The following is a 15347-nucleotide window of genomic DNA, read 5'->3' as shown; positions in this document are numbered from 1 at the left end:
CATTTAGATAATACTACATATTATATAGCATATACAAATCTTCAGAATAGATACTGTCTCAAAAATGCTAGCAAACTAAATCTATAAATATAAAAATTTACACACCATAATGATAGAATTATCCTAGAAAATTCATTTCACATCTTAAAGGCAATGTAATACATGCTCATCTGTGGTGTGTATTATCATGTACCTTCAAACAGAAAGATTAGAAAATATATAGAATTCACTATACTTGTGTATACAATAATATTGTATGTAACTAGTTTAATCAAACTATATGTAATTATTATTATGATTTTACAGCATCAGAGTATAGTGTCAGAATCTTAAAAAAGAGCATTGTGATATTTTTAAAATATTATTTTACAAGGACAATTGGTAATAATTGTAGGGTAGAAATTAGTCAAAAAGAAAAAAATTCTATGCTCAGATACATATCCCAATGTTACAAGTCATGAATCTTTCTTCCAAAAACATTAGGGTAAAAAACCAAAACAATTTTTCTTTTCTTTTTTCTATTTATTTATTTATTTATTTATTTATACATTTTATTGGTGCATTGTAGTCATACATCTTAATGGAGTACAAGATGGTGGAGACATACATGCACATATCACCCAGTTATCCCTCACCCAATTTCCTCCCCATCCCCTCCCCCTCTCTTCTTCTCATGTTTGGCATGGTGATTGACTTTGATATGCTTTAGAGAATTTCCCTTTTCCTCCCTCCCATCCCCTCAGGTAGCCTTATTTGCTCATCTATAGTATCCCCTTCTTCATCTTGAGTTCCTCCTATTACCCATTTACTCCCTAGCCTTTGCATATTAGTGAGAGCATCCAATTTCTTATTTTTTGTGACCAACTAATCTCACTTAGCATGTTCTGTTCAGCATGGTGGCACAGGCCTGTAATTTCAGTTCTTGGGAGGTTGAGACAGAAGGATCACAGGCCCAATCCAGCCTGAGCAACTTTGTAAGGCTCTCAGCAAATTAGCAAGATCCTGTCTTAAATAAAAAATAAAATAGGGTTAGAAGAATAGTCCAGAAGTAGAATACTCCTGGGTTTTATCCTCAATATCACAAAAAATTGGCTCTAACATCACAATAAACATTTGTAATACTTTTTGAATTGTTACAAAAATTTTATTGGAATCTAATTTGGATTTGATTATTGAATATTTGTTAATTTGATTATTACCTCATTAAATGGTTTTTTGCAAATTTAATTTGAAGATCTTTTGTGTGCTTACTTTTATATTATTTTTAGATTTTCACATATATTAATATCATCAGTCCTCTGTCATATATATTACCTAAAAGAGTTTCTTAAAATTGAGGAAGGAAATAGTTCAAATAATGCTATGTATATACATAAAGCTATCACTGTGAATCTTACTAACACTTATGGGGAGGAAGGAAGTGTGGTGGAGTCTAGAGGGAAATACACCAAGTACTGTGTGCTTGTATGTTTGTGCCACTTAATACCTCACTATGTTATATAAGGACGATGTATTAAAAATAAAAAGTTAAGAAGCTAATATAAGTTACTTTCATATACCTTTGAATAGTAGTATTAAATCTATTCTGATTCCCAACTAACTTTAAATTCATATAAAGAAGGTCTTATAAAAGGCATGGGGTCTAGTATTGGGCAATATAATTTTAAAGAAAATTAATATGAAATTATGTCATTTAGCTGGGTGTGGTGATACATGCTTGTAATTCCAGTACTTAGGAGGCTGAGACAGGAGGACCTGGTTCAGCAACCTAGTGAGACCATTTCAAAATAAAGAATAAAAAGTCAGGCTAGGGGTATAGCTCAGAGGTAGAATGCCCCTGTGTTCAATCCCTAGCACCACACACACAAAAAAAAAATTATCATGTGATGTGATTATTGATTCACTTTTGCCCTTTCTGTTTTTCCTTTTGTTGTCACAAATTCCACATTTAAAAAAAATCTCTATCATAAATCCTTTTCTTAACATTTCTTACAAATTTAGCATATTCTTTGGGCTGACCTTTTCCTCTCTGAGCCTATCTCAAAGTCCTCATTTACTAAAGTGAAAAATAATAGCTCTGGTTGGAGATGTTTTCAAAATAACAGAGTAAGTATGAAGGCTTTTTGTTTTGTTTTGTTTTTGACTTTCCGTGCCCTGAGGACGCTGCATACTGCAAAGTTTTCATCCATACATCAAATAACTTATTCAGGAAATAGTTAATAAGCCTTCTATTGCATTTACTACCTTGGCTTTATTTTTCTAAACAATTGTTCTAAAATAGGCTTGTGATAAGAAGAGGATGATTTAATATAAATCAAGAACAATAAAGCTCCCAGGAGGAGATGGTTGACTTTTAGTAGGCTTCTCCTCATTGGGTCCTTTTTGTATCCCTGTGCAGAAGCTTATAGGGTGTTCTTTCTGACCAGAACTTTTTTTTAAAAAGCTGAATACTCTACCATGATAAGCGAATATACAAAACTGAATGAAAATGTACTTACTTTCAATTGTAAACACATATTCTAAAGTAAAATAAAATTGAAAAATTAGTCTCTAAGTATACATCCAATCTGTTCTTCTTCAAGCTAATATAAATTGTAGGATGTAAAGCACAATTCTTTTGAAGAGACCTTTCAGTGGTTAACAAAATACAAATCCATCATTAAATATTAAAAACAAATTTAGCTTTAGCTGCATGAGTTTTTCACTAATTGCTGAAATTTAATATTTAGCTTTGTCTTGCTGTCTAAGGATTTAATAATTTTAGAAAAGCCATTCCAAGTTTAGGTAAACAGTAACATCTTGTCAGGATTAAAATTCAACATGGTCACTGAAGCTAAATTGGATTAGCCTTAAGGCTGTAATTCCGATAGCTATGCATAAAACAACTTTATCTTCAAAGATGATTCTAGAGATACATAAGGTCCTCAGCTCCTTAGATCTCCTTTGTGTTAGCACAAACCACACACTCTGTTGCTTGACTTCAGGACCAAATCAGCAGAACGGGGCCAGCCTGATGGTGCTGTCACCTCAAATGTTCCACCTCCTCTGGCTGTTTCCACTTTTCTGTCCCAGAACTTCAACAGTGGTGAACTGTTTTCCACTTTTTACAAGTCTAACCCCAACTGAAACAGGGGTTTCTTGAGAGGAAACCCGGCGAGTTCTTGTCTACAGTGAGCGAAGAATGACACCCGCAGACCTCAGGAAGGGGAGTAAAAGGTTTATTGGAAGCAGCAGGGAATGGGGGGGAGAGCGGCTGAACACCCCCAAAGGGGCTGGAACTCTGGGTCCAGCAGCTGCCTTCAGGACAATACTTGAGAGTAGCCCAAGCCGAATTACCTTCAGGTGCAGGCTGCTTTCTTCCAGAGTCCATGCAATCTTCCAGAAGGGAATAGAGAAAAGTGGCCGAACACCCCAAAGGGGCGGTCGGAACTCCAGGGTCCAGTAGCTGCCTTCAGGGTCACTACCCGAGTGTTGCCCAAGCCAAGTGCCCATCAGTTGAAAACTACTTTCTCCCAGAGTCCACGCGATCTGCCAAAAAAGAGGTACAGGTCATTCCTAGGGGCCTGGTCAGCCATGATGTCCAGCAGAGGCCTTCAGTTCACTACTCAAGAGTCGCCCGAGCCACGTGCCCTCAGATGCACTCTGCTTTCTCTCAGGGCCAACATGACCTGCGAGAGAGAACAGTTCTCCAAAGGGGAGGGGGTCCCGAGCGGGAAAGTCCTCAATTTGTTGTCCAGTCAGGCAAAGCCTGACCGCTTGCAAGTCTGCTTTTCTTTAGGGCGACTTTGGGATTCCAAGGAGAATTTGCATAGGGTATTTGCAAGTCCTTTGAAGGGTCTCCTTTCAGGAATGCCAGACTTGCTAGGTGGGTTTGTTGATTAGTAAACAGAAGGCTTTGTGAATCTCTGGCCTTCTTATCTCTGAGCCTTTGGAGTTTCAGGCATTTCTCGCCCCTCAGGAAACTCAGGAAATTAGCTTTTTTCTACAGAGGCCTTTTTCCTATCTGCCTATTTCCTTTCTACCTCCTCACAACCATTACTTACTCAGAACAGATCACCTTGTTTATTATTTTGTGTTTTCTCCTGAAAATAGAACTCCTTTAACATTTATTGATATACACATATATTCTAAGTGCTGGGATGCCATTGTTTAGGTCTGCCTTCAAGGAGTTCTAGGTAGAAAACAAGAGCTAGCCAGGCGAGGTGGCATACGCTTGTAATTCCCACACTTGGGAGGCAGAGATAGAGGGTCGAGTAGGTTTGAAGCCAGCACTTCCAGACCTATTTTATATTATTATTTGGAAACAGGGTCTCTTAAGCCAGCATGGCTGGCTTCGAACCTGCGCAATCCTCCTGTGTCCACCTTCCGAAAAGCGTGGGGATTACAAGCGTGTGCCACCACGCCTGGCTTATCATTTCTTTATAGTAAGTCATTAAAAATTCTAACTTCTGTTTTGAGATATGTGATGCATTATTGTTAACTGTGTTCAATCCCTTGTGTCATAGAATATCACAGTGTATTTCAACCATTGAACCTTTACACTATTTTCTGCTGACCAAAATCTCCCTCTGCTCCTTCTTCTACATTTTTCACAATATTCTTTGTCTCTTTCTTTCTTTTTTGTCCTTCCAAGGTGTTAATCTCTAGGTTTTGAATTTTCAGTATCTTTCCCAACTCTAACCCTATGGCTTTATAATCATTAGTAGTTAAACAGAGAAACAGGAAACATTAGCCTGTCTTGTTTTTACATAGCATAACAGCTCACAAAATACTGCTATTAACATCTGTTTAGTTGGATATTCTTATGCATTTCATATGACTTTATCAGTCAGAACCTTTAGGTAAAAGTGTCTTAACAATAGATAGTAAGTCATGTACTGGTATTGGGAAGAGGGTTTAAAATGTATTAATGTGTCAATACTGGAAAAGATGTCCAATCTTGAAATATGTCTTCTTTACTAAGAAAGCCAGGGTTAGCTAACATGTCCTTGCATTCCTAAGAACAATTTAACACATTTTGGGGGAGAAGATGAAAGGTAAAAGCTTGTGTCTGGAGACAGAGATGCCTCCCTCTCAGGCCATAAATCTGGGCCTGTGTTTGGAGACAGAGATGTCTCCCCCTTTAGGCCATAAATTCAGCTGGAGAGATAACAGAAGCAGAGCCTGGGTTGGAGATAAGGGGTAACATGATCTCTAAAATCAGAGGGACCTGCTGGACTTAGACAGGATAAAAACTCAGTAAACTGGAGTTCGTTGGCATTTTCATTCGAACTGGCCCCCTGTTCCCCTCTCCGGCACAGGACTGTAACTATCTCTATATTTCTACCTTTTAAATAAACTTCTTTAAATATTCAGCAGCTGTCCAAGCGATGAATACTTATTCTTAGCTTAGGACAAGAATCCACGGTTTTTCTGTTTGTCTCTGTGTGTCTGGTGGTGGTGGGGGGGGATTATTTCACACCACACACCTTTCCCCCCCCAACCAATCCCCTGCAACAAGTCAGATAACAGTGGTATTGAAAAATTGATTTCAAAACATTAGTATTTATCTTCACTAAAACCTTATACCTCTGGGCTCTTTGAATCCTCAGATACTTTATTACCGATACCTACATTTTTTCCATTGTTTTTATTATCAATTTAGAGCTTTCTTCAAGCTGTGAAACCTTAGAGAAAATATAGTAAACCTTCTAAGGAAAAAATACATTTTTAAAGGTACTAAAAATGCAAACCATAAATATTGGGGACTAAGAAACCTTTTAGGTCATTGATTCTGCAGTCTCCCAAAAGTGTAGCCACAATTGAAACAACAGAATTAGTTGCTCAGGCATAGAATGCTTATTAATATCAATTTAATATCTTTGCCCTGAGAACACAATTTGCTTTGAGTGGATGCTGTGGTTGATTCCGGTGAAAAGTAAATAATCTTTCCTCTTTGAAAACATTTACTTAATAAAGAAGAATCCCTCCCATGGCTTAACTAATGTGCCTCCCCACATATCCACAGTTCTATGGCTAAAAAAATGATTGCCAGGCAAATAAGAATGCAGTTTACAGTTACAATCTCTCATACCATTACATTTTACCTCAATAAGTAAATCAAACATTTATGCCTGAAGATGACTTAAAAGTCAGCTTTTTAAATTCGGTATTATTCTTACAGCACATAATGAATATTTTGTCATAGCAAGTAACATTTTATTGTAGCTCTAATGCTTAAAATTCCATCTGTTTCTACAAACAGAACATGAATACAGGAAAGAAACCATTAATCTTAAATGTGCTAACAAGAAAAAATGTCCTAATAAAAAACTTTTTAATAGCACTTAAAAATATTCAGGCAAGGGCTGTCCATGGTATGGGAATGAATGTCTGATGCTTTAGTTTCAACTCATTGGTTTTCCAGAGCCCATTAATGTTTATCCCATATATAGATAGCTATAACAAAAAGTTTCTGTTGTTTTAAAATAAAAAGTGCCTTTTTTTTTTTGCTAATAAGATAAATGGCGATCATTTTCCTCTTTCTTTTGTCATCATGAAGTTAAAGACCACAAACAGAGAACTTGAGTCACAGACATATGGAATTTTTTTCACTAAAATACTCATCAGTTGTATGTCCATTTAACATTATTTTTTTTTATTTTTAAAATTTATCTGGTGCATTATAATCATACATCTCAATGGAGTACAAGGTGGTAGAGGCATACGTGCACACATCACTCACTTAGCATTTCCCCAATTCCTGTCCCATTCCCTCCCCCTTCCTCCTCATTGTGTTCCACTGAGTGAATGACTCTGATATATCTGTGAATGTATATCATGCTTATTAGGAGCTTCCCTCTTCTCCCCTGCTGTGTCCCTCAGTTAGGTTGCCTGCTTTACTCATCTAGAGTTTCTCCTTCTTTGTCTGGAGGTCCTATTTTCTCCCTAGATTCTGCAGGTGAGGAAAAACATCTAACTTTTCACTTGTTTTTTTTTTTTTTTTTTTTTTTTTTTGTGGGTGGAACCCAGAGGCTTTCTACCTCCGGGATATACTCCTAGACCTTTTTTTAAAATATTTTATTTGGAAACAGGGTCTCACTAAGTTACGGAGAGCCTCACTCAGTAGCTGAGGCTGGCTTCGAAACCGTGCAATCCTCCTGTCTCAGCCTCCCAAGCGCGGGGATTACAAGCGTGCGCCACCATGCCCGGCTAACTTTTCACTTTTTGAGACCAACTAATCTCAGTTGGCATAATGTTCTACAGTTTAATCTATTTTCTTACAAAAAAAAAAAGATAATTTTGTTTTTCATTATTGAAGAATAAAATTCCATTGTGTGCATATCCCATAGTTTTGTAATCCATTCATCTGTTTATAGACATCTTGGCTTGTTATGCAGTTTTGCTATTATGAATTGTGTAGCTATAAACACATATATGCATGCATTAGTCTGATAGTTTGGTTTTCATTTTTGGGGGGTAGATACCCAGAAGTGGTTTGCTGAATCATATCATAGGTTCATTCCCATTCTTCTGAAGATCCTTCATAAAATTTTCTGAAGTGTTTGTGCTAATTTGTAATCTTACCAGCAATTTATTAAAGTTCCCACCCTCAGCAGCATTTGTTGCTGTATTTTTAATGATTGTCTTTTTAATTGTAGGTAGGTAAAATCTCAGGGTAGTTTTGATTTGCATCTTTCTGATTGCTAATAATGTTTAATATTTTTATACATTTATTGGCCATCTGTATTTTGTGAAGTGTCTATTTAGTTTACTTGCCCATTTGTATTTAGTTTTTTTTTTTTCTTAGCAATGAGCTTCTTGAGCTCTCTGCATATTCTAGATATTAGTTTTCTATTAGAGGAGTAGCTGGAAAAAATCTCCCATTCTGTCAGCTCTCTGTTGAGATTCTTGATAGTTTATTTTACTGAACAGAAGCTGTTCAGGTTAATGCAGTCCCATGTATTGATCCTCCTTTTATTTATTTTTAATTTTTATTGGTGCATTGTAGTCATACATCTTAATGAAGCACAAGATGACAGACACATGCATGCACACATCATTTAATTAGCCCTTATCTAATTCCTACCCCATTTCCTCTCCCTTTCCTCCTCCTCATGTTTGGCTTAGTGGTTGACTTTGATATGTTTGTTAATGTACATCATGTACAAAAGGGAATTTCCCTCTTTCTTTCTGCCATCCCCCTCAGTTTCTTTGCCTTTTTTGCTCATTTATAGAATCTCTTTTATGTCTAGAGTTCCTCCTATGACCATTTTCTCCCTAACTTCTGCCTATTAGGGAGAACATCCAATTTCTTATTTTTTGTAACTGACTATTTTCACTGAGCATAATATTTTCCATTTCCACCCATTTCCCTGTAAATGACATAATTGTGTTTTTCTTTATGGCTGAGTATAATTCTATTGTGTATATATGCCATAGTTTGTAATCCATTCATTTGTTGATACACATCTTGGCTCCTTCCATAGTTTGGCAATAGTGAATTATGCAGCTATGAACATAGATATGCATGCATTAGTTTGGTAGTTTGGTTTTCATTCTTTTGGGTAGATATATCCAGAAGTGATATTGGTGGATCATATGATAAGTTTGTTCCCATTTTTCTGAGGATCCTCCATACTTTTGTCCAAAATGGTTACACTAATATGCCATCCCACCAACAATGTATTAAAGTTTCCACTTCTCCACATTCTCAACAGCATTTATGGTTGTTTGTATTTTGAATGATTGCTATTCTAGTTGGAGTTAGGTGAAATCTCAGGTTAGTTTTGATTTACATCTCTCTGATTGCTAATTATGTTGAGCATTTTTATGTACTCATTGGCCATTTGAATTTCTTCTTTTGTGAAGTGTCTATTTAGTTCACTTGCCCATTTTTTGATTGGGTTATTTGATTTTATAGTACTGAGTTCCTTGAGTTCTCTCTATAGTCCAGATTTTAGGCCTGTATTGGAGGAATAGGTGACAAAAATTTTCTCTCATTCTGTTGGCTCTCAGTGTTGAGATTCTTGATAGTTTCCTTTTCTGTACAGAAGCTCTTCAGTTTAATACAATAACCTTTTAGGTTATTAAGTTCTTGTTCCTTTGGAGTTTTGTTGAGAAAGTGTTTATCTGTGCCTATGGGTTGCAGTGTTGGACCTATGATCTCTTTAAGGACCCTCAAGGACTCTGTTTTAATTTCCAAGTCTTGACTCTGGGTCCCGGCCGAACTGCGCATAGCACGCCAGACCCCTGGAGAAAACAGGCCCAGTAAGATGCTGGGTTCTGGGCAGGGGTCGCACGCGGGGCACGCCAGCTGGGCCTCGGGTTGCGGGACTCTGGGCCCCGGGCCGAACTGCGAGTAGCACGCCAGACCCCTGGAGAAACCGGGCCCAGTAAGACGCTGGGTTCTGGGCGGGGGTCGCGGGTGGGGCACGCCAGCTGGGGCCCGGGTCGCGGGACTCTGGGTCCCGGCCTAACTGCGCATAGCACGCCAGACCCCTGGAGAAAACAGGCCCAGTAAGATGCTGGGTTCTGGGCAGGGGTCGCGCGCGGGGCACGCCAGCTGGGGACCGGGTCGCTGGACTCTGGGCCCCGGGCCGAACTGCGAGTAGCACGCCAGACCCCTGGAGAAACCGGGCCCAGAACAGAAAAAGATAAAGAAAAATATCGGAGAGGAGATAAGAAAGCCGTTATGGATGCCAGGACACTGGAGATGCAGACAAAACTTATCTAAATGCCCTGGAACTTATGGAAAAATTCGCCGTGAAAGAGGACTGCTATTTCTCTATATTGTTAAGAATCTCAGACATCACATATAAGGAGAGAGTTTAGCGGAGACCAAGGAGAAATGCGGTGTTGAAAGAGTTCTCCGCGATGGTGGTGGAGACTTGTATTCAGGAGAAGCAGAAACCAGATCTTACCAACTTTATTTTTTTGGAGAAATTACACCAAATGTCGAATGCTACCATCACGCATGCTTAGGAACACTGGACAACATTCAGAGTGGAAAAAGAGCCTGGGAAGGATTTGAAATGGTGGAGGCAGTGGCAATGCCTGTGGCCAATATTCGGGGGAGGCAGAGATCTGATACATTACAACTGGAACCTTTGAAATAATAACCACAGAGACAGTGATCGGAACCTGCTGAGGGGTTAGGCGGGCGCCGGGGTCAGTGGTCGACATCGGAGCTTGATGTGAGGCAAGGCCACTACTGAGGCCTCCGTGGCCGGGATTGGAACCTGCAGAGGGGTTAGACCGATGCTGGGGCCAGCGAGGCCGGCATTGGAGCCTGCCATGAGGCAAGGCTTGTGCTAGGGCCTCCGAGGTCGGGTCTGGAACTTGCTGAGGGGTTAGGCCGGTGCTGGGGTCAGCGAGGCCTGCATCGGAGCCTGCCATGAGGCAAGGCCAGTGTTGGGGCCCCCGAAGACGGGACCGAAGCCTGCTGAGGGGTTAGGCCGGTGCTGGGGCCAGCGAGGCTGGCATCAGAGCCTGCCATGAGGCAAGGCCGGTACTGGGGCCTCCGAGGCCAGGATAAGAGCCTGCCGAGGGGTTAGGTCGGTGCTGGGGCCAGTGAGGCCTGCATCGGAGCCTGCCTTGAGGCAAGGCCGGTACTGGGGCCTCCGAGGCCAGGATAAGAGCCTGCCGATGGTTTAGGCCGGTGCTGGGGCCAGCGAGGCCAGCATCAGAGCCTGCCGTGAGGCAAGGCCGGTACTGGGGCATCCGAGGCCAGGATAAGAGCCTGCCGAGGGGTTGGGCCGGTGCTGGGGCCAGCGAGGCCGGCATCGGAGCATGCCATGAGGCATGACCAGTGCTGGGGCCTCCAAGGCTGGGATCGGAGCCTGCCGAGGGGTTAGGCCGGTGCTGGGGCCAGTGAGGCCGGCATCGGAGCCTGCCGTGAGGCAAGGCCGGTACTGGAGCCTCCGAGGCCAGGATAAGAGCCTGCCGAGGGGTTAGGCCGGTGCTGGGGCCAGCGAGGCCGGCATCGGAGCCTGCCGTGAGGCATGACCAGTGCTGGGGCCTCCGAGGCCGGGATCGGAGCCTGCCGAGGGGTTAGGACGGTGCTGGGGCCAGTGAGGACGGCATCGGAGCCTGCCTTGAGGCAAGGCCGGTACTGGGGCCTCGAGGCCAGGATAAGAGCCTGCCGAGGGGTTAGGCTGGTGCTGGGGCCAGCGAGGCTGGCATCGGAGCCTGCCGTGAGGCAAGGCCGGTACTGGGGCCTCCGAGGCCAGGATAAGAGCCTGCCGAAGGGTTAGGCCGGTGCTGGGGCCAGTGAGGCCGGCATTGGAGCCTGCCTTGAGGCAGGGCTGGTACTGGGGCCTCCGAGGCCAGGATAAGAGCCTGCCGAGGGGTTAGGCCGGTGCTGGGGCCAGTGAGGATGGCATTGGAGCCTGCCTTGATGCATGACCAGTGCTGGGGCCTCCAAATCCAGGATCGGAGCCTGCCAAGGGGTTAGGCCGGTGCTGGGGCCAGCGAGGCCGGCATCGGAGCCTGCCGTGAGGCAAGGCCGGTACTGGGGCCTCCGAGGCCAGGATAAGAGCCTGCCGAGGGGTTAGGCCGGTGCTGGGGCCAGCGAGGCCGGCATCGGAGCCTGCCATGAGGCATGACCAGTGCTGGGGCCTCTGAGGACGGGATCGGAGCCTGCCGAGGGGTTAGGCCGCTGCTGGGGCCAGTGAGGCCGGCATCGGAGCCTGCTGTGAGGCATGACCAGTGCTGGGGCCTCTGAGGCCGGGATCGGAGCCTGCCGAGGGGTTAGGCCGGTGCTGGGGCTAGTGAGGCCGGCATCAGAGCCTGCCTTGAGGCAAGGCCGGTACTGGGGCCTCGAGGCCAGGATAAGAGCCTGCCGAGGGGTTAGGCCAGTGCTGGGGCCAGCGAGGCCGGCATCGGAGCCTGCCTTGAGGCATGACCAGTGCTGGGGTTTCCGAGGCCGGGATCGGAGCCTGCCGAGGGGTTAGGCCGGTGCTGGGGCCAGCGAGGCCAGCATCGGAGCCTGCCTTGATGCATGACCAGTGCTGGGGCCTCCAAATCCGGGATCGGAGCTTGCCTAGGGGTTAGGCCGATGCTGGGGCCAGCGAGGCCGGCATCGGAGCCTGCCGTGAGGCAAGGCCGGTACTGGGGCCTCTGACGCCAGGATAAGAGCCTGTAGAGGGGTTAGGCTGGTGCTGGGGCCAGCGAGGCTGGCATCGGAGCCTGCCGTGAGGCATGACCAGTGCTGGGGCCTCCGAAGCCAGGATCGGAGCCTGCCGAGGGGTTAGGCCGCTGCTGGGGCCAGTGAGGCCGGCATAGGAGCCTGCCGTGACGCAAAGCCGTACTGGGGCCTCGAGGCCAGGATAAGAGCCTGCCGAGGGGTTAGGCCGGTGCTGGGGCCAGCGAGGCCGGCATCGGAGCCTGCCTTGAGGCATGACCAATGCTGGGGCCTCCGAGGCCAGGATCGGAGCCTGCCGAGGGGTTAGGCCGGTGCTGGGGCCAGTGAGGACGGCATTGGAGCCTGCCATGAGGCTAGGCCGTTGCTGGGGCCTCCGAGGCCGAGATTGGAATCCTGCCAAGGGGTTAGACCGGTGCAGGGGCCAATGGCCAGCATCGGAGCCTGGCGTGAGGCAAGTTCACTCCTGCGGCCTCCAAGGCTGGGACCAAATCCAGCTTAGGGGTTAGACCGGTTCAGGGGCCAGCGAGACCAGAACTGGGGCCTCCTATGAGGCGAGGCCGCTGCTTGAGCCAGCAAGGTCTGGATCAGTCCACTGAGTAGCCAGGCCACTACTGGGACCATCAAGAGTGGGATTGGTACTTGCAACGCAGCATGCACAGAGAAATATCGCAGAAAATATAAATCAGACGCTTCTCTTAATCAGCAATAACTAGGAGGATAAGGGCAACAGGAAGAGGTTGAGCTATAGAAAGGGCCCTATAGTGAAGCAACTAATGTGACCAATCAGAGGGTATGTAATACTGGAGGACGGAGCCTCTTTAAACCGCAGGAGGTACATAAACAAATGTATCAAAGTAAATCACCAAAGAAGTGTGGGATGGAGGGAGGGGGAGGGAATGGGATGGGGGCTGGAGGAGGGCTAATTGGATGATGTGTGCTTGTATATCCTCTCAAGTCTTGTACTCCAATGTGATTGATATATGACTACAATGCACCAATTTAAAAAATAAATTAATAAAAAAAATAAAAATAAATAAATAAAATTAAAAAATAATAATAATTTCCAAGTCTTTGATTTTTTTTTTTTTTTGGTGGTACTGGGGTTCCTGAAAGCCCTTCTACCTCCAGGCTACACTCTCAGACCTATTTTATACTTTTTATTTGGAAACAGGGTCTCAAGCCAGTGTGGCTGGCTTCGAACCTGCATGATCCTCCTGTCTCTGTCTATCAAGTGCGGGAATTAAAAGCTTGCATCACCACGCACGCCTGGCATCTTTGATTCATTTTGAGTCAACTCTTGTGCAGGTGAAAAAGTGGGGTTTATTTCCATTTTTTAAGGACTGATTTTTCTATGTCTATAAAAAACAACTTTGGTAAATTAATAGATACTGGTTTGAATATAGATCACCTTTGGAAGAATGACCATTTTGATAATATTTGTTCTGCCTATCTTTTTTAAATTTTTTATTGGGACGGGCATGGTGGCACACGCTTGTAATCCCTGCTCTTGGGAGGCTGAGACAGGAGGATTGCACAGGTTCAAAGCCAGCCTCAGCTACTTAGTGAGGTTCTCAGCAACTTAGTGAGACCCTGTTTCCAAATAAAATAGAAAAAGGTCTGGGAGTATAGCCTGGAGGTAGAAAGCCTCTAAGTTCCACCCCTAGTACCACCAAAAAAAAAAAAAAAAAAAAAAATTATTGGCGAATTGTAGTCATACATCTTAACAGAATAAAAGACTTGTGTAGACATACATGCACACATCACCCAATTAGCCATTACCCAATCTTCACCTCTTTCCCTTACCATCCCTTCCTACCATGCTTGGCTTAGTGATTGACTTTGATCTTTGTTTAAGTACATCATGTACTTTAGAGAATTTCCCTCTCCCCTCTCTCATCCCCTCAGTTAGGTCACCTTATTTGCTCCTCTATAGGATCTCCTTCATCTAGAGTTCCTACTGTTACCAATTTCTCCCTTAGCTTTCATATATTAGGGAAAGCATCTGCTTTCTTCTTTTTTGTGACTGACTAAACTCACTTAGCATAATGTCCTCCAGTTCCATCCATTTCCCTGTAAATGATATAATTGTGTTTTTCTTTATGTCTGAGTAAAATTCCATTGTGTACATATCCCACAGTTTTGTAATCCATTTATCTATTGATGAACATCTTGGCTGGTTCTGTAGTTTGGCAATGGTGAATTGTGCATCTATGAACATAGGTACGTGCGCATTAGTTTTATAGTTTGGTTTCCATTTTTTTGTGTGTGCAGATACCCAGAAGTGGTATTGCTGGATCAAATGTAAATTTGTTCCCATTCTTCTGAGGATCCTCCATACAGTTTTCCAAAGTGGTTGCACTGATTTGCAATCCCACCAACAATGCTTTAGGGTTCCCAGTTCTCCACATCCTCACCAGCATTTGTTGTTGTTTCTGTTTTGAATGATTGCCATTCTAGTTGGAGTTAGGTGAAATCTCAGGGTAGTTTTGATTTGCATCTCTCTGATTGCCAATGATGTTGAGCATTTCTCCATGCATTTATTGGCCATTTGGATTTCTTCTTTTGTGAAGTGTCTATTTAGTTCGCTTGCCTATTTTTTGATTGTATCATTTGTTTTATTAGTGCTGAGTTTCTTGAGTTCTCTGTATATTCTAGATATTAGTCTAGATATTGGAGGGGTAGGTGGCAAAAATCTTCTCCCATTCTGTTGGTTCTCAATTGAGGTTCTTGAGTTTCTTTGCTGTACAGAAGTTCCTCAGTTCCATGCAATTCCATATTTTGATTTGCCTTTTAGTTTCTTGTCCTTTGGGGTATTGTTGAGAAAGATCTTTATCTGTGCCTATGTGTTGCAGTGTTGGACCTATGTCCTCATTAAGAAGCCTCAAGGTCTCTGGTCTAATGTCCAAGTGTTTGATCCATCTTGAATTGACTCTTGTGCAGAGTGAGAAAGTGGGATTTATTTCCATCTTTCTACATATGGTTAACCAGTTTTGCCAACACCATTTGTTGAACATACTATGTTTTTTATTGTGTAAGTTTTTGGCTCCTTTGTCAAAAATGTAATTCCTCTAAGTGTGTGGATTTCTTTCTGAGTCTTCTATTCTGTTCCATTGGCTTATGTATCTGTTTTTGTGCCAGAACCATGCTGTTTTTATTATTATTATTTTATTATGGCTTTGTAATATAGTTTAAAGTCAAGTATTGTGATTCCTTCTGCATGGAT

The sequence above is a fragment of the Muscardinus avellanarius genome (genome assembly GCF_963383645.1).
Source record: "Muscardinus avellanarius genome assembly, chromosome: 1".
Lineage (NCBI taxonomy): Eukaryota > Metazoa > Chordata > Mammalia > Rodentia > Gliridae > Muscardinus > Muscardinus avellanarius.
The sequence above is the reverse complement of the archived record's forward strand: the minus strand, read 5'-3'. Positions refer to the sequence as shown.